Below are 26,997 nucleotides of genomic sequence, written 5' to 3'. Positions count from 1 at the left end.
GGAGCGCGGGGAGGGCTGCCTGCAGCAAGTAAGGGAGGGGGGCAGCACGCAGGGGAACTCCCTGCCCCAGCTCACCCCTACCCTACCTCCTCGAGCACACCATGGCTCTTCACTTCTCCCGCCTCCCAGGCTTTCAGCACCAATCAGCTTAGGCGCCGCAAGCCTGGGAGGTGGGAGAAGTGAAGCAGCGATGGCATGCTCGTGCGCGGAGCAGGGGTGAGCTGGAGCGGGGTGGGGGGGTGTCTCAGGGCAGAGGGTGGAGGATGGGGAGCTGCTGTGGGGGGGGCGCCTCAGGGCAGAGTGGGGGAGCTGCCGCGGGGGGAGGGCTCAGGGCAGGGGCTCAGGGACAGGGGATGGCGCAAGGTGGAAGTTTTGCCTAGGGCACAAAACATCCTTGCACCGGCCCTGCCCACACCCTGGAAAGCTCCATCCAGAACCCAACACAGCAGCCTGTTGGCTCAGCATTGCAGCTTGCCCTGAGCACATCACCACGGTGCTCTGCTCTCTGCACTGGCTTCCCACTGAACAGAGTCCAGTTCACGTTCTCTGCGCTGATATCCAAAGCCCCCATGGGCTTGGCACTGGCTCCCTGAGAGATCGCACCTCTCATCATCATGACCACAACTGCCCCAGCAGCTGCGCTCCACTGGGATCAGGGACAGGTCACTCAGCAGGAGAGGGTGGTGAGTGCAGGAGGGAGACGTACCACAGGACCCAGCCCTAAATTACGGCACCCACGCTCCCAGGGCTGAGATCTCGCCTCACCAGGCAACTCTCAGCAGTGCAGCTTCTCTTCACCACCAAGAAGTCTTTGCACAATTACACACACACACACACACACACACACACCACCAGCTGATCTCAACTCCAACTGTCCCCCAACACCAGTAGCAACTCCCCCCATAGCAATAACACACATTTCTCTCCCAAATACCACCCCCTCCCACTCCCTCTCACACTCACAGCCCAACCCTCTTCTTTCATACACACACACAAGAAACATACATGTGCACAACATTCAGACACACACACTGCAATCCTCCACAAAACACACACTACACAATCCACATACACCACACAGAGACACACAATCAAGCACTCACTCTCTCATACACTGAACCAACCCCTCCCACAGAACAAAGCCAGACACAAACCATCACCACTGTCCACACACACCCTGACCCCAACACACAGAGACCCAACTGCAAACCCCTCCCCACACCAATAACACTTTCACACATGCATGAACATAAACACACAACACACCAACTCACCTCACACACACACACACACACACACACACACACACACACACACACACACACAAAGAAATCTATTCAAGCTGATTCTCAGTCAGGTTGGGAAAGAATGGAGAGGTGGTTATTACCATTTCGGTCTTTAAATACTTGGGAGGTGCCCAGATACTATGAAGATGGGGCTATGGATGTACCTGAACAAGTAACACTTACATGTGCGTGTGCACACACCCGCATGCATTCTCACACGCTCAAAGCTGAAAGTCCCCATGGTCCTTATCTGTGGCCATTCTCTGAGAGGGGGCAAGGCACAGGAAGATCAGAGAAAAGTAAACACTGCCCTGGCAATTTCCATCCATTCCTGCAGCTTCTCTCCCTAGGGTCAGCTATTAGATTGTTCAGTTCAGCCCTGTGCAATGCCAAGAGGACACAAGGACCCAGCAGCCAAGGATCTTACAGTTGCAAGGCCTGATTTTAATCCAGCCACAGCCTGGTTTTCTTCAATACCTTCAGGCACAACTGATGGCACTTAGCTTGATACAAGGCACCTTCCGTTGACCTAATCTCATAGTACAGACCAGGCCTATTTGTACAAATACACTCAAATTTGTCTCTGGCCAACGTAAGCACCCCACCTCCCCCAACAGCACGGGGCCATGGTCAACCTACTGAGATAGTGTCTACACTCGTACTGCGTCTGAGTGACCTCTGTCCACCCTAACAGTTCTCCAGCAACTGTCCCACAATGACCACTCTGGCCACAACTGTGAACTCTACTGCCCAGGGGTTATGGAGACTGGAAGCCTTACCCCTCTTTAAAACTCCTGCATATTTTTGAAATGCCTTTTCTTGATTGCCCCCAGCTTGACAAGCACATCTCCCAGCTCCCCTGTGTTGTGTGCAATGGCCCGACCAGCCATGCTAACTCCATGCACTGGGTGCACTCCCACCTGGAGTCCGCAGAAAATATTGGCTCTCCTGGATCGGTGGGGAGAAGAGGCTGTGCAGGCACAGCTACACACCAGCCATAGAAATGTGGACACCTATGAACAGATTGCGCAGGTGAAGGGGTCTGACAGCAGTGCTACATGAAAGCAAAGGAACTGCACCACACGTACCACAAAGCCAGAGAAGCCAACAATCAATCTGATGCTGAGCCGCAGACCCGTCTCTTTCACAGCAAGCTGTGCGCCATATTTGGCAGAGACCCCTCCAGCACCCTGCAGACCGCCATGGATACCTCTGAGAAGTGAGCCCTGCCATGAACAGCGAGGACGAAGGGGGAGAGGACCAGCCATGTCAGGATCTTGTCAAAACTCCACTGGTTTAGTCAGTCCCACCAGCCAAGCATGGACAAGCCCCATAAGGGGGGGGAAGGAATCTTGGGTAAGCATGTGCAAGCATTTTTCCTTACATGTTTCACAGTAAAGGTGACACTCAGCCTAATCCCAAGTGAGCTGGACACAAATATGGACTTTTCATTGTTTTATTTGTATGAGAAGTTGCAGTACACCAAACAGAGGTCGAGTTATCTGCTTTTCATTCCCCTGTTGGTTTAGATGAGGAGCAGTTTATGTAGAGAGAGATGTTCTTTGTCTCCTCCTGAGAGAGCTTGATGAAACTGTCATAGAGATATTCTGCAATCCGCTCCTGAAAGGGTAAGCTGGGTTCCTTAGCATCACTAGTGGCATTTCAATATCGCTAGTGGTAACCCCCTGCTTGCAGCTTTCTGAAAAGACCTGTGTTCTCAGAAGACGCAAGTGCTGTCCACCTTTCCTAACCAGCCCACACAGACATCAGTGAAGCATTCCCAGTGATCCACAAACACTTGCATAACCACAGAAAGGCAGCTCTTTCTATCTGATGGCGTACCATCTTCGCCCCCAACATAGTTCAGGAAGCCCACTGCTGCGAAGCCATCCACTACGTCCTGCACACTGCCCAGAGACACAGTCCTGCATAGCAGGAGATGATTAATGGCTCTACACACTAGCATGACAACTGTCCCCCACTGTGGACTGTCCAACTCCAAAATGATTGCCCATAATCGGTAGCAATCTGGTGTTGCAAGTTTCCACAGTGTGATCATCACTCGCTTCTCCACTGTCGGTGCAGCTCACTTTCTGGTTTTCTCTTCACCAGAGGCCAGAGGCAACCTCGGCACACAGATTCAGGAATGTGGCCTTTACATTCAAAAGTTCTGCAGCCGCTGCTAGTCATCCCAACCTGCATTATGATGTGCTCATCTTTTGGGCCCAGAAACGGCACTCCGCCATCTGCATCTCCTCTGTGAACTGCACCAACAACTGTGCCTTGATTTTCACTATGCCCCTCAGCAAACTGTCCTCAAAGAAACAGTCATGCCCCCCCTCACTCTGACTCTGCAAATACCAGAGGATTGTTCATCCTGTGTTTGCAATGTTCAAGACAGTAATGTGGAACTCTGTGGGTGCCATGCTTCTGTTGGAGATGGTGGACAGCAACATGTGCTGTGCAAGTTTGTGGGATTTAAAAAAAAAAGTGAAAATTATAGGATATAGATGGCGTTATCAGGGCTGGATTAATCTTTTGTGGGCCCTGGCATCCAAACCACGCCCTGTCCCCTGCTCCACCCCAAGCCTCCACCCAGCCTCTTCCCCTGAGGCCCCACACACCCACCCCCGCTCAGCTTCTTTCCCCTGAGGCTCCACCCATCACTTGCATGAGGAGGGGTTGGAGAGGAGCAAGCAGGAAGTTAGGAGGCAGAGAGGAGTAAATGGCAGTTGGGGCCTCAGGGCCGGGTGCAGGTGGATTGGGGGGATGGGGCCACGGTCTGGGCACCAGGGTCCCTTCTGAGTGTGGGCCCAGCGCCATTGTAAACCCGGTACTGGGCATTATGGGCTGAGGAAAGTTGCATGATGGAACTTGACCCCATGCTCCCAGTCACTCTTGCATGACTCATTTCTGCCCCACCATGCACTGTGAACATTTCCCATAAGACAGTGTGCACCATACGATGGCGAGCTGCACACTGACCTACCTATCGGCAGTGCATTGCACTTTGCATTGACACAAGAACTCCTGAGAAGGATGCAGAGCGCTGACACAAGCAGCCAAGTGTGCATGCACACAACCAATATACTAACTGCGGCAGCTTTACAGTGACATAATCTGCATCAACCAAGATTTGTAATGTAGACACGGCCGCAGTTGCGTGAGTAGCTGTGTTTGCCAATATACCAGGCAGTCGGGTCACTACTAGACAAGAGTGGCACCCAAAGGTAACTATCTCATCCCCTAAGCAGCCTGCATTTCACTGCAGGACTCCCAGGAAGCCCCCAAAAGAGATTACAGATGCTGTCCTCAGTTAAACCTGAGACTATTGCTGCCTCCTCATGTGACTCCACCGTCACACATGAGGCGACAGTTGGTAGAAAGAACATAAAAATGATCATTAGGAATTGTTTAAGACCACTTTACTAGATTCCCCCAAAGCCATATTCCCACAATCACGAAAGAAGGCTATAATGGTACGTTCCAGAAAAACTCAAAGAAAGCTAATGTTGCACCAATTTTTAAAAAAAGAAATGGGACAACCCAGCGAATTGTAAGTCTGTCAGACTGACGTTGATCCCAGAGAAGATAATGGAGTAGCTGATATGGGACTTGACTTAAAGGAGGGTAATGTAATTAATGCCCATCAACATGGGTTTGTAGAAAACAGACTGTGTCAAATGAACCCAATATCTTTTTTGGAGGCGATTACAAGGTTGGTTGAAAAGGTGCTACGTAACGTACTTAGAGTTCTACAGGGCATTTGACTTGGCACCTTGATTGAAAAACTAGAACAGTACAAAATTAACATGGCACACACCGAATGGATTACAAACTGGTTAACTGACAAGTCTCAAATGTATCTGAGAGGCAACAGGACCTTCAGACAGTAACAAGTGCTGGGGGGGACACTGGACATGTTCCCGTTCCCCTTCCCCACCCCCACCACCAATTCAGGGAGCTGAATAAACTCCATCAGTTCTCTGGGGTACTTCCATAACCTCCAATCATTACCTTAGTCTTGTCTGGGTTACATCTCTGGAAATTATCCCTCATCCAAACCACAGTACCTGGTAGGCACTAGGGACAGTGGGGATGAATATGAAAGTTGTAAGGTGGATAAGGAACTGGTTAAAGGGGAGACTCCAGCGGGTCGTATTGAAGGGTGAACTGTCAGGCTGGAAGGAGGTTACTAGTGGAGTCCCTCAAAAATCGGTTTTGGGACCGATCTTATTTAACCTTTTTATTACTGACCTTGGCACAAAGAGCGGGAATGTGCTAATAAAGTTTGCGGATGACACAAAGTTGGGGGGTATTGCTAACACGGAGAAGGACAGGGATACTATTCAAGAAGATCTGGACCACCTTGTAAACTGGAGTAAGAGTAATAGGATGAAATACAATAGTGAAAAGTGCAAAGTCATGCACTTAGGGATTAATAATAAGAATTTTACATATACGTTGGGGACGCATCAGTTGGAAGCGACGGAGGAGGAGAAGGACCTTGGGGTATTGGTCGATAGCAGGATGACTATGAGCCGCCAATGTGATACGGCTGTTAAAAAAGCAAATGCGATTTTAGGATGCATTAGGCGAGGTATTTCCAGCAGGGATAAGGAGGTGTTAGTACCGTTATATAAGGCGCTGGTGAGACCCCATCTGGAATATTGTGTGCAGTTCTGGTGTCCCATGTTCAAGAAGGATGAATTCAAACTGGAACAGGTCCAGAGACGGACTACTAGGATGATCCGAGGAATGGAAAACCTGCCTTATGAAAGGAGACTCAAAAGAGCTTGGCTTGTTTAGCCTGGCCAAAAGAAGGCTGCGGGGGGATATGCTTGTTCTATATAAATATATCAGGGGCGTTAACGTTAGGGAGGGAGAGGAATTATTTAAGTTTAGTTCTAATGTAGGCACGAGGACGAATGGGTACAAACTGGATATTAGGAAGTTTAGACTTGAAATTAGATGAAGGTTTCTAACCATTAGGGGAGTGAAGTTTTGGAACAGCCTTCCGAGGGAAGTAGTGGGGGCAAAAGACTTATCTGGCTTCAAGACTAAGCTTGATAAATATATGGAGGGGATGTTATGATAGGATAGTTTAATTTGGGCAATTGATCTTGGATTATCACCAGACAAGTCTGCTCAATTGTCTGCAGGGAGATGTTGGATGGGATGGGAACTAAGTTACTGCAGAGAATTCCTTCTTGGGTGCTGGCTGGTGAGTCTTGCCCACATGCTCAGGGTTTAGCTGATCGCCATATTTGGGGTCGGGAAGGAATTTTCCTCCAGGGCGGATTGGCAGGGGCCCTGGAGGTTTTTCGCCTTCCTCTGCAGCGTGGGGCATGGGTCGCTTGCTGGTGGATTCTCTGCAGTTTGAGGTCTTCAAACCAGTTTTGAGGATTTCAGTAACTCAGTCCTGGTTGTATAAAAGTGGATGGGTAGGGTTCTGTGGCCTGCCTTGTGCAGGAGGTCAAACTAGATGATCATATTGGTCCCTTCTGACCTATGAGTCTATGAGACAGGGAATATCTTCCTTTGGACATTGTAGACATTGGGTTTAAAGACAATCGTAACAATAGTGGAATAATGAGCGAGCATAATAATATTACTATTGCAGCCCTAATTAATTCAGCTAAACTCAGGAATCACTTACAATTCCTTTTGACTCTGAGCAATGCAGGCCAAGGTCCATCACTTTCGGTATCTATATTGCAGAGAATGTTTAGCTATTGAAAGGATTTTGTAGCAATTCTTCAATAACTCCAGAACTTTCCATTGCAAATATTTGTTAACACCAAGAGTGCAGTTAAGTATGGGGAAAGGAACTATGTTTTTAACACCATCAACAGTATTTTAAGCAACAGACCGAATGGTCTTCTAGTTCTCTGTAATGACTGGCTGCCAGTAAAGAAATGTGTTAGTCAAGCACCTAGACAGGCTTTGCCAGTGCAGCCATGGGACTGCTACAGGTCTTCATGGTTTCAGAAAAATCAAGTACAGGCTCTGCTGATTAATCAGTAGCAAACCCTGCGTTTTCACAGCACAAATCAAGCAGTTTCAAAAAACACTCTAAACATTTACTGCGGTATTACCCGTGTGGCTGCATTTCATCCAGTTCCATTAGTTCATTCAGGAAAAAAAAAAATTTTTGACCTTCCTAAGTAAACACATGCTCCAAGCTTCCCTCCTCTAACTGCTCTGCTATGAACAGTAGGATTTACTCTCAAAGTGCCTCTGTGCCTTCCATTCCCAGCCATAGGCAGTTACTTTCCTGTGTGGTTTCACAACGGTTGTGCAATATACAACACACAGATCTAATGCAAGGGAGTTTACCTCTCACAGCAGCCCAGACTTGTCATGAGGCACCTCCACCTGACTTCAACCAGGCAATGCTACTCCACAGTCATCCAACCATTACTCAGGTGGTATTTAAACTGTTCCTTGCTTCTGTCCAGTTCACCAGTGTAGGGCTTCATACACAGGGGAACCGGGGTCAGTGTCTCTCAACCTGTCCAGACTGTACCCCTTTCAGGAGTCTGATTTGTCCCCCAAGTTTCACCTCACTTAAAAACTACTTGCTTACAAAATCAGACATAAAAAACACAAAAGTGTCATGGCACGCTGCTACTGAAAAATTGCTGACTTTCTCATTTTTACCATAATTATAAAATAAATCATTTGGAATATAAATATTGTACTTGCATTTCAGTGCATAGCATATAAAGAAGTATAAACAAGTCATTATCTGTGTGAAATTTTAGTTTGCACTGACTTCGCTGGTGCTTTTTCTGTAGCCTGTTATAAAACTAGGCAAATCTCTAGATAAGCTAATGCACCCCCTGGAAGACCTCTGTGTATCTCCAGGGGTACACGTACCCTGGTTGAGAACCATTGCCCTGGGTCACCCAGACTATCTATTGGGACAACAGCCCCATTAACGTCTATTGTACAATCTGGAGAAAAAAAGTTCCTTGTTGCAGTTTTTCAAATAGATGTGAGTTTCTCCTCGTGGGAAGCTGAGGCTATTCAAAAGATCAGAAATGTTAACTGACAATCCTGCCTCCTGCCAGACACTACAGAAAGCAATACAGGCTGCCTGGCATGTTGAAGCAGTCTGTGAAGTACAACAGGACAACATGCCTCTTGACGAGTGGTGTTTAGACCAAGTACAGGATCAGTAGTGGCCCTCTGTTGCCCCCGAGTTATCTGCAGATCTCCCAGCCTGGGGGTTAGACCCCCTAACGAGTGCCAGGTACTTGGGAGCAAAAGGGACATCTATAGCTTTGATCAGATTAGTTCACTGGACATTGCCCAGAGGGAGCACACTTTGTTCCTGATGTTCTTGCACAGTTCCAGTTTTGTCCCATTCCCAGTCTCAGAAACCCACGGAAAAGCCATGACAGGAATGAAATCATCCATCATCTGCTTCACATTGGCACATTGCAACGTGCTCTTCATCCTACGTCTAGTCTCTAAGAATCAGGGACAAACAGGACAGAGCCCCATCTGAAACATCTACAGAAGGTCCTAAGGAAGCTTGTCATCAAAGCACCATTTCTCCATTCTCGGACAATCGTTATGTTTTGCCAAAGGACGGCAGCACTTTTCTTTTGCCAATTTCAGTCACTACCATTTGATCTTACATGTACTTTCATGGTCTCTCTGCTCTCCCCAGGATCAGGGTAGCAATACTATTTGAGGGAAAAAGGAAATTCACTTCTCTCCCCCAGACAATTTTTCTGGTTAGAGTTCTGTACAGAGAGAAAGATGAAGCAAACTCAGAGTGATAGACCTTCTGGAGTAACTTGGATTCAAAACAAGCACAGATGTATGGTGCCAGGGAAGTCAATCAAGCCTGGACCAAGGATGAATGCTATCAGGTACACTGTCTCATCTCACAAGAACGTTTACAGCTGATGAAGATGGCCTTAATGGAAAACAAGTGATGTCACTGAAACAAATATCCAAATCTGATTGGAGCCCATTGGGAATTCTAATCTCATGCACAGGCCTGGTCAGTTGATGTACCCACTGGAAGACATCTGTGTACTCCCAGGGGTATAGATACCCTGATTAAGAACCACTACCCTGGGTCACCTGGAGTATCTACTGGGACAGCAACTCCATTAACATCTACTGGACAGTCTGGAAAAAGAAAAGTTCCTTGTTGCAGTTTTTCAAATAGACGTGAGTTTCTCCACGAGGAAAGCTGAGGCTATTCAGAAGCATCAGAAATATTAACTTACAATCCTGCCTCCTGCCAGACACTATAGAAAGCAATACAGGCTGCCTGGCAAGTTGAAACAGTCTGTGAAGTACAACAGGACATTTGTGCTCATATGAGACCCATACACTAATTCCAGGTATCCCCTCTGCTTCTCACCCAATCTCAAGCGTTGGCAAAGACCTGGGTCCAAGTGTATATCCTCCGCCCCCACAACTTGCACAGTCAGAGAATCACACTCTTTTCTAGAGGGATTTTCCTGACTCCATTCAGGGAATGGGTACCAGAAAGAGCACAGCCTCCATGACGCAAGGGTTTGCTGAGGTCTCACAGCACTGCTCCTTCAAACATGTCTGACGGGTTTCTCGGGATAACTGGGAAGACACTCTCAGCCCAACCCAGAGAGAAATTCTCCTGTTGTGGGTAGAGCAACATTTCCTCTCTCTGTGGGCACTGCCCACCAAGGGGGAGATACACACCCCAACTTGGCCATGGAACCTGACCTACTCCTGGGGCCCTTAAAAGAAGTCTCCTCACCCCATTCAGGGCTGAGGCTGCTAGCATGGCAGGGTGCATGGGAACCCTGCCCTACTGCTTCCCTGCAGATAAACAGAGCACTCCATTCACCACCACGGCCCAGCTGCCACCTTTCACCAGCACTAGACCCTGCAAGACACACATTGCAGCTGCTCAGGGCTCCCTTCTGCTGCCAGCTGAGTGCCGGGCTGTGCCTGCCAAATCCCCGTGCGTGACTGGCTGGGCCGCCAGGAGCATTTCCTAAACATTTTTTTCACATCCTAGTGAAGACCCCCAGCCACAGACAGTGCAGAGCAGGGGCAGTCACAAGTGACCGTGTGTTTTCTCTCCTTTGAAATCCCCCTAGGGCCCCTCCCACTCATTTTAAAGCCAGTCACCCAACAACTGTGGGTTGGTTTGTGCAGGGGGCAGGCGAGACGGGTGTCATTGGCCAGAGCAAAGCCAGTCGCTTGAGTTAAAAGAGCTCGGAGGGGAGAGTTCTGCGCTAAGGAAAAGCATTGCCCTGGGATCCACTTCCGCCAGCTGTTTCAGAATAACAAAGCAGGAGGGGATTTCCATAGCAAAGGGTTAGCTGTGGCCTCACAGGCTATGTCTATGCTGCAATGAAAAACCTGCAGCAGCTGACTTGGGCTCATGGGGCTCCGGCTGCAGAGCTGTTTAATTGCAGTGTAGACTTCTGGGCTCAGGCAGCTCTGGGGCCCGTCCACCTCACAGGGTCCTAGAGCCTAGGCCCCAGCCCGAACCTGAATGTGAATCAGCCCTGCAGCCAGAGCCCCCAAGTCAGCGGATACTGGCCAGCCGCGGGTGTCTGATTGCAATGTAGATGCCCCGAGTGTCTATGGAATGTCAGAGCAGCAGAAACAACGGCCTGCTTTGCAAATGTGGAAATGGTGCTTTCCCGGTACTGCATCATTTAGCCTTTGGCTTCTTCCAGGGAATTCCAGCACCTACAGGCGTTGCAAAGCAGAGTAGTTAAACACCATGGTCTTGTGCCTGGAGCCCAGACAGCAGCCTCTGTGCTAAGAAACAATAGGTCTCTCCTCAGTTTTCTGTCTCCCCAGCACAGCCAAGCAGAGAGAGAGGAAGCGTGGAGTGGATCTGTGGGAGCCGCATGGTAAGAAACTTTGCTTTCTCTATATGCCATCATCTCTTCTTGGGGAGCAGCAGCCAAGTGTCCCTTGTTGGGCTGCAGAGGGAGAGACAAAGAGAACGCTGCCACCTTCAAACACTCATTAGAACTCAGCTCTGCAGCCCTGCCAAGCACTGAGAGCCAAGTCGCCTTCACGGATCCCTGCTCCAAGATGCAGCAAGTGAGTGAATTTCAGAGCCTGGATTCTTTTGGATCCTTAGCAGCTCTGGGATTCCTCTTCCCCATCTGCACTAAGCGATAGGTATATTTCAGTGTCACGTGCCAGTCCCTAGAGCGCCTCCAGATTGAGTTACAGAGGCATCCTCTTGGAAACTACACAGAAACCTTTACTAATGCAGAGTCGCTGCCCGATTGCACAGTGGGGCTGCCCGTGTGAAGCATACACCTGCACTCCACAGACTAGAGTGGCTACCCTTTGGTTCCTGAGAACAATTCATGTTTGATTTAACGGCTAAAAGCCAGCCATACATGGCTTAGATCCTGGCTAGCTCAAGGACCCTGACCCTGGTTCAGATCTCACTTGGGCTGGTTTCTCTCTTGTATCTCCATTGCCTCCTGAGTCGCACTGGTGTAAAGACAGGCCCCGGCTCTCTCCCTAGGCGCTGGCCAGGCAGTCGGGGCCACATGGGACATTCTAATGGCACAGTCGTTAAAATCTGATCAGCAAAGACAAAGAAAGAGACACATGGGAAATAGAGTCCTACACCTTAACCTGCTGGAGACCTATCTGAAAGGGACCCTTGTGAGGATCCCAGAAGTAGGCTGTTAATTGGAGAGGAAATTGTTTCTTCTTTGAGAAATGTAAATCGTTTCAGTTAAGCTAATGGACGAATTGAACAAAGCACAGATGCTCCTGCCAGCTATGTGGTCACAGAACTTCATAAGAGAGGCTCTCAACCGTTTCCTTACTGTGGACCCTATCATTTGACTGCTGCTACTTCACCCTCTATAGGGCTTTTCATCTGCAGCTTCAAAGCACTTAAAAAAGGGGTCTGAGTTTCATTATCTCTATTTTATGAGTAGAGAAAAGGCCCAGGGGAAGGAACATACCCAAGGTCAAAGATGGAATCAGTAGCAGAGGCAAGAACAGAACCCAGCTCTCCTGACTTAGTTGGGAACTCTCTCCACTGGGCTACTAACAGATGTCTTCTAGACTACTATCCATAACCCATCTTGCCCAGCCCCCATCTCCCCTCACCTGTGAATTATGTGTGAATAGCACAACTATCATATACCAAACTATACATCGTAACCTTAACTCTGCCTTCATGGATGTGCCAGGCCCATAGCCCTCCCCCGCCAAGCAGAGTTCAGGCTGTGGTGCTTGATGGGTGTGTGGTCTTGCCTCTACTTGATGGGTTTTGCCTCTAGCGGAGGAGCAGAAAGGAGGTTCACTTGGGGGTGAGGGGGTTAATGTTTCATCCCTTTGCTTTTGTTCCACACAAAGAACTGGTCATAGATACATGACAAGAGGGTTTGGGGCAAAAGCCAATATTGTGATGGGGGAAACCACAGAAGGACTGGAATCTGGTTGGGTAATTGACTGCTCATTGTTCTCCAGCTATAACAATGAGATTCTCCAAGCTGCTCCAGCACATGGAGGACTCCACCAGAATACCTGATGTTCTGTGCCCTGACTTCAAGCCTCCTTGGAGCTGTGCTTTGGGGAAGCCCTCCCACCATGGTCCCGGAGCAGACTGCTTTCCTGTCTAATGTTTTCAGGGAGCTGCCTGGCAGGGCCAGGGACTCTCTAAAACTCAGCCCAGTCTTTGGGGTGATGGTATTAAGCAGCTCTCCCCATCACAGAGTAGTAAAGGGCTACTGTGATAGTTCGTGGGGTACCCAGGACTTAATCACCTTGTTACCCCCTGCCTCTAGTGAGAGGAAGTCTTGCTTGTGGCGAGGGGGTGAAGCTCCTGGACGCCACTAGCCTGTCCGCCACTCAAGCCCTCTCTTCTGGGCTCTGCCAGGCCTAACTTTGCTCTGCAGCTTAACAACAGGTGCACCCCAGTCCCCGAGTCCCTTTGAAGTGTTCTGTGATAGCCAACCCCCGATACTGGCTACTCCCAGAAATCTCAGCTCCTCTGCCCCCAGAGGAGCAGTGTGCCCTGGTTTACCAGTTTTACCTTAAATCACTGCTCCTGTATCACACACAGCCCATGTGAGCACTTATAAATACACAGCCTTGGGTGCATTAAGAAAGAATACAGCACTGGCAAGAAACAAGAGTGGTTGAAACAAGCAGTTACAACACAATTATAAAATGCAAAAGTAGGTCTATACTTGATTAACAGTCAATTTTCTTCTCTAATAAAGCCCCTGTTCCCCAGAGTTCAGCCTGCTGCAGAAGTGGCTGGCTTCACAGGAACCAGGGTCCAGCTTTTCATGAGAACAGCCCTGCTCCCCAAGAAGTCTCCTCAGCGAAAGAATACTGGGGGCCATTCTGCACCCTTTGTTACACTGAACCAGTTTTTCTTCTCTGCCTGTTGTAATGTTCCTTTTTGACATCCAAGTGGTTTAATTTGTTTGCAGTTGTCTCGGATGGTTTGCTATTGATAGTCTTGGAATCAGTGGGTGGTGCAGAGCTTAGGAGAAGCAAATGAGCTAAGAGCTATAGGAGACTAAAGAAACTAACTTGGGGTATGTCTGCACTACGAAATTAGGTCGATTTTATAGAAGTTGATTTTTAGAAATTGATTTTATACAGTCAATTGCTTATGTCCATACTAAGCACATTAACTTGGCAAAGTGCGTCCTCACTACCGTGGCTAGCATCAGCTCACGGAGTGGTGCACTGTGGGTAGCTATCCCGCAGTTCCCGCAGTCTCTGCCGCCCATTGACATTTTGGGTTAAGCTCCCAATGCCTGATGGGACAAAAGCATTACTGCAGGTGGTTTTGGGAATGTCGTCAGTCACCCCTCCCCCTGTGAAAGCAATGGCAGACAATCGTTTCGCGCCCTTTTTTCTGGGTTACCCGTGCAGATGCCATACCACAGCAAGCATAACGAAGTGCAGAATGGTGGTAGAATGTGCCTTTGGACATTTAAAAGCTCACTAGTGCTGTTGGTCAGACCTCAGCTCAACCAACATTCCCATTAAAGTATCAGAGGGATCGCCGTGTTAGTCTGGATCTGTAAAAGCAGCACAGAGTCCTGTGGCACCTTATAGACTAACAGACGTATTGGATGCATCCGACGAAGTGGGTATTCACCCACGAAAGCTCATGTTCCAATACATCTGTTAGTCTATAAGGTGCCACAGGATTCTGTGCTGCTTTAACATTCCCATTGTAATTGCTGCTTGCTGTGTGCTCCATAATATCTGTGAGAGTAAGGGGGAGACGTTTATGGTGGGGGAGAGGTTGTGGCAAATCACCAGGCATCTGATTTTGAGCAGGCAGATACCAGGGTGATTAGAAGAGCATGGGAAGGCACACTGCACATCAGAGAGGCTTTGAAAAACAGTTTCATGACTGGCCAGGCTTCGGTGTGACAGTTGTGCGTGTTTCTCCTTGATGCAAACCCACCCCCTTTGTTGATTTTAATTCCCTGTAAGCCAACCACCCTCCTCCCTTCGAAATAAAGTAACTATTGTTTTGAAACCATGCATTCTTTCTTTATTAATTAATTAAAAAAAAAAGATAATGGACAAAGTAGCCTGGGTGGGGTGGGGGAGGAGGGAAGGACAAGGCCACATTGCTTATTGTAGCCCCACTAAAAATCAAACTGTTTGAATGACAGCCTTCTGTTGCTTGGGCCATCCTCTGGAGTGAAGGTGCCCGGAGCCTCCCCACCCACACGTTCTTGGGCGTCTGGGTGAGGAGGCTATGGAACATGGGGAGGAGGGTAGACGGTTATACAGGGGATGCAGCAGGGGTCTGTGCTCTTGTTGGTTTTCTTGCAGCTCCAAAAGACACTTCTCATCCTGTCCATTTGCTCCCCCATTAGCCTCAGCATCGCATCCTGCCTCCACTCTTTGGGCTCACTTAATTCTTTCCTGGCTTCTGCCACTGAATGCCTCCATGCATTAAGCTGTGCCCTATCAGTGCGGGAGGGCTGCATGAGCTCGGAAAACATGTCATTGCGAATGGTTTTTTCGTCTTCTAATCTGCAATAACCTCAGGGACAGAGATGATAGGGGGAGCATAGAAACATTCTATGCTCTATGATTCGGGGGGGACCGCATGGTCACCTGTGCTGCTGAGCTCGCCACACTGACCAAACAGGAAATGAAATTCAAAAGTTCCCGGTGCTTTTCCTGCGTACCTGGCTAGTGCATCGGAGTTTAAAGTGCTGTCCAGAGCGGTCACAATGGAGCACTCTGGGATAGCTCCCGGAGGCCAATACCGTCAATTTGCGTCCACACTACTTCACATTCAACTCAGAAAGGTCGATTTTAGTGCTACTCCCCTCACCAGGGAGGAGTACAGAAGTCGATTTTAAGAGCCATTTAGGTCGACGGAACGTGGTTGCTTGTGTAGACGCATTAATTATAAAGTCAACCTAATGCAGCTAAATACGACCTAACCCTGTAGTGTTGGCCAGGGCTTAGAGTTTTACTTAACTGACTTAAACTAACAATTAAGAATTAACAGACTAATAGACTAATAAACAAAAGGATAATAAACAAAGAACTATGAACAAAGAAGCTTCCTTGACATGGTGGATCACACCTTTTATAGAGTTTGAATGCTTGAGCCCTCCTACGTCCAAACCACAAAATGTCAGGGTCCACTGACTCCATCGGCTGGTAGGTTTGTACGTATGGATGACATGTGTACATATTAACAACAATTAGTTCATTCTCACATTCGTTATTTCTGTCCTAACTGGTTATTTCGGTTATTTCCAATTACTCAGTTATTTCCGGTTATTCTTTGTAGTGTACCTGTGAAGTTTAAAAAGAGGATATGCTGTATGAGCTGAGAAGTCTGACCTCCAAAAACCATCTCTGCCTCCAAGTTCATACATAGTTTTGAAACAGACTTCCCCGCAGGAGTGACTGATCTGCTGCAGTCTGTGAAGCGATTTTATAGATTCCTGAGTTACTATCTTCTGGCATTCCTTCAATAGACTTTGGAGAGCATGTTCCTGCTTGGAGGTGGGTATTCATGGGGACTGCAGGGTAAAAGGGACACTTTCCACAACACGAATAACAGCTGCTAAGCAGAGGTGAATGCTTTCCCCCCTCTTACAGTCAGAAAGTTTTAGCCTGTGGAGCTGTTAAGCAGCTCCAGCAAGGAAAACAAAACCCTTCTGCAAAGATGGGAAGTCCTGGAGAATTCCTTATAACCCCACCTGCTGATGCAACAAGCCTGATCTTGCTGTTCTTCATATTTCAGCTGGCAGAGATAACTACACACTGGCTGTAACACCAAACACAGTACAAGCCACCTGGGGATTGAGGTGCACTAAGGCTGATAGAAAATAAACAGCAACTGGGAAATTCACAAGGCCATGACAAATAGTACAGAACAAACTCAGATCCCCAAGAGGGAAATGTAAAGAATGCAGGCCATACTTGCAGGATAAAAGACTTTTTCCTGGGAACCAGTGACTTTGAATAATCAACTGAACATGAGCTCCCAGTGTGAGGCTGTGACCTACAGGACTAATGTGATCCTTGGATGTACAAAAAGGGGAATCTCAAGAAGCAGTAGAGAGGTTATATTACCTATATATTTGGTACTGGTGTGACCACTGCTGAAATCTTGTCTCCAGTTCTGGTGTCCGCAAGTCAAGAAAAAGGTTGAAAAACTGGAGATGGTTCAGAGAAGAGCCACACGAATGATTCAAGGATCGGAAAACATGCCGTGTAGTAATCGAGCTCTCTCACAGGGTCCCCTCATCATTAGGGTTCTCCCTCTGGTTGCTCTGGGGATTAAGTTCCTTTCAGGTCCGGGACCTGCTTCTGCTGCTTATTGTACACTCTGCTGCCACTGTCCCCCTCTTGCGCCAGGTGCTGAGGCCTCTTCTTCATGACTTGGCACCCCCACCAGGTCACTATCCATGCATCCCCCTTCTGGGATACCAAAGTCTTTCCTGACAAATGGGCTCAGGCAATCTTCCCATTCACTGCCCAGCCAGTGCCATTTCCTCACTAGCTGGTAGGGGAACCTGGGTCCACCCTCTACTCTGGGTTCCAGCTCTAGTCAGCAGCCAAGGTCTGCACTCCTATTCCTTGCTACTTTTCCACTAAGCCTTCTCCTGCCTTTCTGGCTTCCTCCCTTTCTGGGTTTGTCAACCCCCTAACTCCCTCCTAACTACGGGCTACCTCCATAGTCCCAAACACGTCTCCCGTCTCCCAGGAGGTGACTGCAGCCTACTTCCCTGCAGCCCCCTTCTGCTCCCAGCTCCTGGGCTTTATACAGGCCCCTCCTGTTCCCATCAAGCTGAGCCTCATTTAATCAATCCCTGCTCCTGGCTCCTCCTCCAGCTACAGCCTGGGCAGTTGATCAGCCCACCTGGCCACCTCCTTAACCCCTCAAGTCTTGTGTGGGGTGGGCAGCCCATCACAAGCTCTTTAAGACTGACAAAGGATCAATTAAGGGGGGAACTTAATCAGTCTCTCAGTACCTGGGGAACAAATATTTTATAATGGGCTCTTCATTCCTGTAGACAAAGGTATAACAAGTTCCAGTGTCTGGAAGCTGAAGCTAGAAAATTCAGATTGGAAAGAAGGTGCAAATTTGTAAACACTGGGGGGTAATTAACCAGTTGAACAATTCACCACCGGTCGTGGTGGATTCTCTCACCACTGGCAAAAAAATTTTAAAAAGATGGGATGTTTTCCTAACAGACCTGCTCTAGGAATTATTTTGGGGCAGTTCTCTGGGCCTGTGCTACACAGGAGGTCAGATTATATCATCATAATGGTCTTTTCTTTCTTTGTCATCTATGAAATTACGAAGGGAGGGCAGGAGTAGTAGACAATAAGAGGAAGAGCAAAGAAACCTTTCTGACTCCAGTGCACGCAGTCATGCCCCCAGCGATTCTCTGATCGGGGGAATCTCCTGCAGCATTCAGCTCTCAAATCAACCTTCATTTTATAGAGAATGTTTCTAGCGGGGGGGGGGGGGGGGGGGGGAGAGGTCACAAACTGAAAAAACAAACAAGCCATAAAAAAAAAGTTAAATGTCCCAAGTTGTTACTTTTTCACATGGTCTGGAAGGGAACCATTTTATTTATATTATTATTATTATTGTTTTGAAGTTTTCTGAGAGGTTTTGAAAATTTTCAACATTTCCGATTTCTCCCTTTTGCCGCTGAGAGCACTAAAAATAATGACATTCAGGATTCCATTCTCTTTTTCACTTTTCTTTTTTTCTTTTATCCTTTGGCCACTTTGTGGCTTTCTAAACATCTCAACTTTAGAAAATTGATCAGGAGGTAGATTCACTGAAGCTCATTTTACCTTTTACAACTCAGTAATTCTTCCAAACTTAGAGACATGTTGGAAGACATACAGTGGCAAAAAGAAAAATGAAGAAAAGGAAACGTGAAAGAACAACCCAAACGCTGATCATCATTCTTTCAGTGGAAAAAAAAATACAGGGGAAAAAAGAAGAGGTGAAAGGGGAAGACAAATGAAAATTTGAAATTGAGTTTCAACAAAAAAAAAAATAGAAAAAAAAATGTAATAAGCAAAAGCTTTTGGTGGAAGTTTTCACTTTAGAAAAAGAGCCTTTTTTGTCAAAAAAAAATGTTTTGAACTAAAAATTCCAACCAGCTCCAGTTTCTCACTCTCATGGTTGTGAAGAAAACCTTGAAAACATGGACAGAAGTTCACTGCTATACATGGTGCTGACTTCCTGAGTGGGCAAGGAAAGCCTGAACCTCTAGCTCTGAGCGACGTGAACTGCTCCAGACACCTCAATCAAATAACTGGAATGTAACAGCAAAACAACTAATATCACTACTGCTGCACTGCGTGTACCATTTATTTTCATATTTTAATTGAAATCATGGAGATTTCTAATTAATTAACAGAAGCAGCCACAAAAATCTCCAGCCTCCTACACCAGGATGTCAGAGAATTCAGTGGCCTTGCTGGAGATTTTAGGTGCAGACTGCTGAGGAATATGCGAGCCAGTGGTTGACACTCAATATCTTGCCTTTCTATCTTGTACCTGGGGCTACTTCCACGGTCTCTGGTGACTCTCATACATAGGAGCAGCTACAGACAGAACTCTTTGCATGCTGTTAATTATGATCATTAATGGTTTATATTCTGGTAGCACCCAAGGTCCCAATGGTGGTCAGAGTCCTGTTGTATGCTGTACAAACACAGAGGCAGAGAAAGTCTCTGAGCCAGAAAACGTGGTTCTTGAGGAGGACTCAATAAGCCCATATGTCCCCACCTGTCAGCTGCCGTGGATTAGTGACGTAGCTGCGCACGCTCAAAGCACCAGCGGCATTCTGCTCTCTGAGCCATGCAGGTTAAGCCAGCCACCCTCAGCTGCATGTCCCTGTCCAGAAATCACTCCATAGTTCTGCTCGTGCGTGACTTACAACAGAGCTGCACTGGCCTGGCAGCAGCACTAACGTGCCTGAGTGCCTAGCACTATGGTACCCATCAGGTGAAGATCTGCATGGATTACATAATCACACTGAAACGTTAACAGCATGGCCCAGACTCCTAACTGCAACCTGTACGCCCGCGTCCTTACCTCTAAAACAGTGGTGCTCAAGCTTTTCCAGTCACACCTCCCCTCTTACTAGGGTGCTAGGAGCCTATATAAGAAAAAGACCCAAAAATCGGGACTGTCCCTATAAAATCAGAACATCTGGCCACCCTACCCCTTACCAGTAACAGAATCTGTCTACGCCCCCCATTACTTCATAGACAAGGCTTCCTCAGCAGCAGAGCTGGGGCTGAAGGTGCAGCTGGAGATGGGAGAGGAGCTGGAGCTAGAGGCAGAGCTGGGCTGAGGGCAGAGCAGGACTGGGGTTGAATGGGGTTGAGGGAGAGCTGGAAGCGTGACATTCCCTCCCCATCCCCCATGGGGGCTGGCCTGGCTCTGGCCCCACTACACACACACAATGTTCCTCAGCACACCCCACAGTTTGGGGGGCACTGCTGTGAAGTGTCCTCTCCTGCCCGGACCTGGCGTTGTAGGGAACTTTGCCTCTCACACCCCTTCCGGCGGCCGCTTTCTCAGCTGCGACTACCAGTCCCAGAGGCTCTCTTCTCTGCACTCACTGGGTCTTCTGTATCTCAGACCTCTGGCCAAGCCACACAACAGTTCGGTCCCCGGCCAGGGTTCAGTTCTACCAATGGTCCTTCACCCCTCCTGGGCTCAACTCTAAAGGGTCCTTTGCCCCTCCTGCATTTGACTTCAATTCTTCCCCTTGTCAGGTTACTGACCCCCTCCGGCTTTCCATCACTGCTGGGAAGCTAAGTACCACCTATGCTGCCTTTCTGCCCCTTGCAGATTTCTCCCTCCCTGGTCCTCCCAGAGCCTAGCTCAGGTCAGGGCTTCTCACCGCTTCACGGGGCCCCACCCCAGGAGTCAGCCCTGCTCGGGCAGCTCTGCTTTCTGGCCACAGCCAGTCCCGACTACTAGATCGTCCAAGTCTAGGAATTCTCCATAGCTCCTCCCTCCTGCATCTCTCCCCTAACTAACTAGGTTCCTTTCCTTGCTTTGCAGGTGATGGAGGTTAAGCCCCATTACAGTGCCACAGGACTGAGTATCTAGTACTACAATGCTGCAAGCAGACCTCCATGAAGCGATGGGGAGGAGAAGGACAGGGGGGGGGAGAGAGAGAGGGAGAGAGAGAGAGAGAGAGAGAGAGAGAGAGAGAGAGAGAGAGAGAGAGAGAGTGTGTGTGTGTGTGTGTGTGTGTGTGTGTGTGTGTGTGTGTGTGTCAGGATCCAGGAGAGCAAATGGGGTGGGGGAATGCCAGGATCTGAGGGAGCAAGGAGGGGCCATTGGAATCTAGGAGGCCAATTAGCATGTGTGTGTTAAGATTCAGGAGAGAAAGTGGAGGGTACAGAGATCCAGGAGAGCGAGGGACGGGGTGTCAGAATGACGGAGAACAAGAAGGGAGGGGACATTAGCATCCAGGAGAGGAGGGGATGAGAAGAGCTTTCATTTCTCTCCATTTTCCATTCCAAATCCTTCCCTTCTCTCCCACTCTCCTCCAGTTCTGTCCTGTCACCCCAAAACACGGGCCTATATACCTATAACAAGGGTGTACACACACACACACCCATAAAGAGGTGGGAAAACTACAGCCCATGGGCCACATCTGGCCCACAGGGCCCTCCTGCCCAGACTCTGAGCTCCTGGCCCGGAATACTAGCCCCCAGGCCCTCCCCTGCTGTTCCCCCTCCCACACAGCCTCAGCTCACTGTGCCACCGGCGCAATGCTCTGGGTGGCGGAGCTGCAAGCTCTTGCTGGTCAGCGCAGCTGCAGAGCCGTGGCCTGACCCAGTGCTCTGTGCTGCACAGTGGCGTGGCTGGCTCCACCTGGGTGGTGCGGCTGCCTGTCCTGGTGCTCTGTAAGGGGGCAGGGAGCTGGGGGGTTGGATAGAGGGCAGGGGAGTTCAGGGTGGTAGTGGTCAAGGGACAGAAATGTGGATAGGGGCTGGGGCGGTCAGAGGGCGGGGAACAGGGGAGTTGAATGGGGGCAGGGGACCCGAGGGGGCAGTCAGTAAGGAGGGGGGATTGGATGGGGAAGTGGGGGGGCAGTCAGGGGCAGGGGTTCCAGAGGTAGTCAGGGAGAAGGGGTGGTTGGATGGGGAAGGGGTCTGGGGGGGCAGGCAGTCAGGAATGAGAGGAGGGGTTGGATGGGGCAGCAGGGGGCAGTCAGGGGTGGGGACAGTCAGGGGACAGGGGGGTGGATGGGGCAGGGGTCCCGTGAGGGCCGTCAGGGGGCGAGAAGCAGGGGGTGTCAGATTGGGGGCAGGGGCTGGGCCACACCTGGCTGTTTGGGGAGGCACAGAGGCACAACCTCCCCTAACTGGCCCTCCATACAATTTCGGAAACTCGATGTGGCCCTCAGGCCAAAAAGTTTGCCCACCCCATCCTATAATTATCTTGCCTCCTCCCCCCCACATTCATGTAATTTTGCTCCCCAAATTGGTATTAATGCCTCCCACCGATACCAACCACTGATACAGTGTCAAAACCAATGAGGGTGAAGCAGCATTCCTGGGATTTGGATGTGAAGAGATTTATCAGTCAGCTAGGTTTTAACATGCGCCATATTGATTTTGTCCAGTGCTAATATTTAAATCAGAATGGAGTTGATATTAAGCCATACAGAAATCCAGACATACAACAGAGACTCAGTTACCTTTCGTAACCAGACATAATCGTGCTAAAGAACGATATCAAGTTTGTTTGACAAGACCTGTTTTCTATGAAGCCATGCTGACTGGCACTCAACGTGTTTCTACCTTTTAACTCTTAATAGCTCATATCAGTGGTTCTCAACCAGAGGTACACGTAGCCCTGAGGGTACGCAGAGGTCTTCCAGGGGGTCCATCAACTCATCCAGGGATTTGCCTAGTTTTACAATAGCCTACATAAAAAGCACTAGCCAAGTCAGCACAAGCTAAAATTTCATACAGACAGTGACGTGTTTATACTGCTCTATATACACTGAAATGTAAGTACAATAGTTATATTCCAATCAATGTATTTTATAATTATATGGGAAAAGTGAGAAAGTAACAAGTTTTTCAGTAACAGTGTGACTGTGACACTTTTGTATTTTTATGTCTGATTTTGTAAGCCAGTACTTTCAGTGAGGTGAAACTTGGGGGTCTGCAAGACCAGTCAGAGTGTTCAAAGGGGTACAGTAGTCTGGAAAGGTTGAGAACCAGGGGCTCATATCAGCTGTCACTTTATTTTGCCCAATATCGATATCAGGGAGACAGCCGTGAAGTCTCTGACATGGCGAGAGGAAATTGAGAACTTCACATTAGTCTGACTAAATTAGCCTAATTAATATGCTATTAATCCTGCCGGGCAGAGTCTCCTTCCGTCACACACCCTAATCTCCCCCTGGCCACTCCCCAGATCAATGCAATATTCCTAACCTCTTAACATTTCAAAGCAGAGTCAGGCCTGACACACTACACCAGCCTAGCCGGGGCAGTGTCTTCACTTACATTTGGCTCCCGGCCACATAACTGCATCTTATGCCCAGAGTGACTGTCACATCTTCAGGGTCAGCGCAAACTGTGTCACTCACCCTGTTGTCACTGGCCACAGACAATACAATAGAGACAAGTGCTCCTGGTGAGGATGCCCAGCGCAGAGCCAAGGAGCCAAGCAGGCGCACACCCCAGCAGCGCAGTAACTGTGCTGGCTGCCAGCCGAGGAAAGCCAGGTCCCCCTCGTTGTGCAGCGCAGACCTGGCCACAGTAACCAGGCTTGGCGAGCTCGGGCTGGGTTTTCCCCCCGCTCCTGGCCCCGCCGGCTGCGTTCAGCCCAGCGCGGGGAGCAGAGCGCAAGCAGCCGGCTCCGAAGCGAGGCACGAACCCGGCGGCCCAGGGGCTCGGACCGCCTCTCCGAGCCCGCCAAGGGCAGAGTTCAAGAGCCGGTCCCGCAGCCAGCGAGCGGGGCCCCTCCGCACAGCGCCGTGCCCGGAGCCAACGCAGCAGGGGGCGCCGCTTCCCCGGGACAGGGGCCCCAGCAGGCGGGGTGCGAGGCCCGGGTCCCCGGCAGGGCAGGCTGGCCTGGAGCCGGCGAGCCCCGCGCCGCGCCCGCCGGAGCCGACACCAGGGCAGGGCGCCAGGGAGCCGAGCCGAGCCTCAGCGGCGGGCTCGCCCCGCCACGGTTTGCGGGGCAGCGGGGCTGGCTGGGCCCCGCCCGCCTCTCACCTTGGAGCGCGTCCCGCAGCGCGAAGTTGGGGTCCCGGCGCCGCGTCCCAAACTTCCCCGGGGAGTTTTGTTCTTTTCTTTTCTTTCCCTTTTCTTTTCTGCATCACATCCCCCTTCCGGCGGCCCGGGGCGGGAGGGGGACGTGAGGATCCGCTCTTAAAGCAACAGCGCTGCAGCTGGCTGGAGCTCGGCGGGGCTGGGGGTCACCCCAGCGATGCCTCCTGCCCGGCCTCGGCACAGCGACTTGGCGGGGATTTAACAGCTGCTGCTGGCTGGATCCCGGGGTGGACACTGGGGCAGCTCTGCAGGGGCCGCCCGCCGGTCGTGCCTCCTGCACAGGGGAGAGGCTGAACTGGAGGGTTGGTCCCTTGGAATGCTCCGGACGGGTGATGGGGGGGGGGGAGGTATTGCCTCCTAGGGCATTTAGCGGCAGGTTCCCCTATGATCTTCTGTCCTCTCTCTGGGATAGGAGCTGCCGGTTATCCTTCAGGTCACTACACTACAAAGTTAGGTCAACTGCAGCTAAGTCACTCATGGGTGTAAAAAATCACACCCCTGAGTAGCCTAGTTCACCGAACTTCCAGGGTAGACAGCACAAGATCCATGGAAGAATTCTTCTGTCGATCTAGCTATCTATCACCTTTCAGGGAGGTGGATTTACTATGCCAAGGGGGAAAACCCTCCCATCATTGTAGTGAGTGTCTACAGGGCAGAGTTGCAGCTGTAGTGATCTAAGCATAGATGTCAGACATCCACCGCTGCTCCTGGTGCATGTGTCCACAGAGCAGCAGTGGTGGGCTGGCTTGCAGGGTATGTAGATGACACAAAGCTGCGGGGGAGTTGCCAACAGTCTGGAGGATAGAACTAAAGTTCAGAGGGATCTTGCTAAATTGGCAAACTGGGCTATAGATAACAAAATGAAATTCAACAAAGACAAATGCAAGTCACAGGAGGTGATAGTACCGCTCTACTCAGCACTGATTAGACGTCAGCTGGAGTACTGTGTCCAATTTTGGTCACAAATGGATAGAAAGGATGCAGAGAAACTGGAAAGGATCCAAAGGTGAGCGACAAAGATGATCAGAGGGATGGAATGTATGTCATATGAGCAAAGACTGAAGATGCTGGGAATGGGTAACGCAGGATGGATAACTTGATAATCACAATCACCTGTTCTGTTCATTCCCTCTGGGGCACCTGACATGAGCCACCATTGGAAGACCGGATACTGGGCTAGACGAACCATTGGTCTGATCCAGTATGGCTGTTCTTATGTGCTTATGATTATTCCATATGGAGGGTTCCAGCACATGCAGGGCCAGGCCATGTTGACCGTTCAGCTACTTTTAAAATATTTGTGCTTCAAAAAAGTCCATTAAAACAGTTCTTAGTATATTTATACAATCACACAACTTTATAATGGCTTTAAAAATAATGTTGTTGTGTTTTTTTTGCAGAGTAGAAAAGGCCTTTCAAATTTAATACAAAAATGGATACATTAACCTTTTATGTTAGTGCTTTCCCCTTTCCCATCAGCAATTTATTTGTTAGTCTGATTGAGTCAAATTAGCACCTCAGTGATTTAAAATCTTAAATCCCATTGAAAGTCAATAGGACTTGCCTCCTGAGTGACTTAGGTGCTTTTAAATTTTGTATTCCTTAATTTAGAGGTTATCAGAAACCAAATTCTTTGACCCAGACAGATGCAACAGGGGATGGGTCACTTGATGATTTACCTGTTCTGTTCATTTCATCTGGGGCACTTGGCATTGCCACTGTCAGAAAACAGGTTACTGGGCTAGATGGACCTTTGGTCTGACCCAGTATGGCCGTTCTTATGTTTATGTAAGCTGGGTATGTTTCATTTGGAAAAGAGGAGATTAAGGGGGGATGGGGGCGGACATGATAGCAATCTTCAAAAACTTGAAAGGAAATAGAGAAAAGTTGTTCTCTCGTACCATGGGGGGCAGGACAAGAGGCATTGGGTTCAAACTACAGCACAGCAGATTTAGATTAAATCTCAGGAAAATCCTCCTTGCTGTAAGAACAGTAGGCCAACGGAACAGCCTGCCTAGAGGTTGCGGAAGCTCCTTCACTGGAGGTTTTATACAGAGGCTGGAGCCACCTGTCTTGAATGGTTTAGCCACAACAAAACCTGCATCTTGGCAGGGGGGTAGACTAGACCCTTGCAATCCCTTCTAACCTTATGATTCTATGAATACCCAGCAGCATGCCACATTAACTGAAGTTAACCTTCACTTTAATTAAAATACAGCCCTGGGTTGGTTTAGACTAAAAGTAAAACAAGTTTAACAGAAGAAGATAAGGTTTTAAACTGAGTTCAAGTATAAAAGAGTTCGAAATGGTTACATGTGAATAAAAGTGAAAATGTATTCTAAAGGCGAAGACTTAAGAAAACAAGCTACAGCCTTTGTTCAAGGTAGTTGCCTTACCAATCTACCAAGGCAGTTGACCACCCTTCTGGTCAGGATCATCCACAAAGTCTAAAGAGCTTGGTTCCTTTGTCTTCTTAGATGAAAGATAATTTGGCATCCTCTTCCCCTCTCTTTATAGTCCAGTGAATCTTTTAAAGGGATCCTTCTGAGGGTTACCCCTCAAAGTTCATTCAAGGTTTGAGGAAGGCAACATGGATTCTCCTAGTAAAGGACATTTCCTGCTGGCTTCTTCCCCTGCTGGTGTTTGCTAAAATGCAAATTGATCTGTTTCCTGCAGTCTCCTCCCCCTGTTGTCTTGATGATCCTGTTTACCTTCTATGTAATTTTCATTCTCATGGTCTTTTACTGTCTCATTCCAGATGGCAGAACCGCATTCCTTTGTCTCACGTGGAGTATCAATAGCCCTGCCTGGCAGACACACTTTAATAACATAATTTCCAACATGTTTGTGTAGCCATCTTCCCTTTTGAGTTCAGGGCTGCCCCCTCTAAGCGGGGCGAATG

General features: G+C 49.0%; 1 protein-coding gene across 2 annotated transcripts in view; it reads right to left on the bottom strand.

Moving 5' to 3' along the window:
• LOC115636145 (discoidin domain-containing receptor 2-like) overlaps window positions 1-24,222 on the bottom strand; it is a 156,226-nt gene extending 132,004 nt beyond the window's left edge. For both annotated transcript variants that reach the window (XM_030535895.1, XM_030535896.1), the window contains exon 1: window positions 24,039-24,222. The gene's annotated coding sequence lies outside the window, so the exon portion shown is untranslated. The remainder of the gene's footprint in view (window positions 1-24,038) is intronic.
• Between the last annotated feature and the right edge of the window lie 2,775 nt (window positions 24,223-26,997).

Source organism: Gopherus evgoodei, chromosome 16 (assembly GCF_007399415.2).
Source record: "Gopherus evgoodei ecotype Sinaloan lineage chromosome 16, rGopEvg1_v1.p, whole genome shotgun sequence".
Classification (NCBI taxonomy): domain Eukaryota; kingdom Metazoa; phylum Chordata; order Testudines; family Testudinidae; genus Gopherus; species Gopherus evgoodei.
Note: the sequence above shows the minus strand (reverse complement) of the source record. Positions and strands in the feature narration are given on the sequence as shown.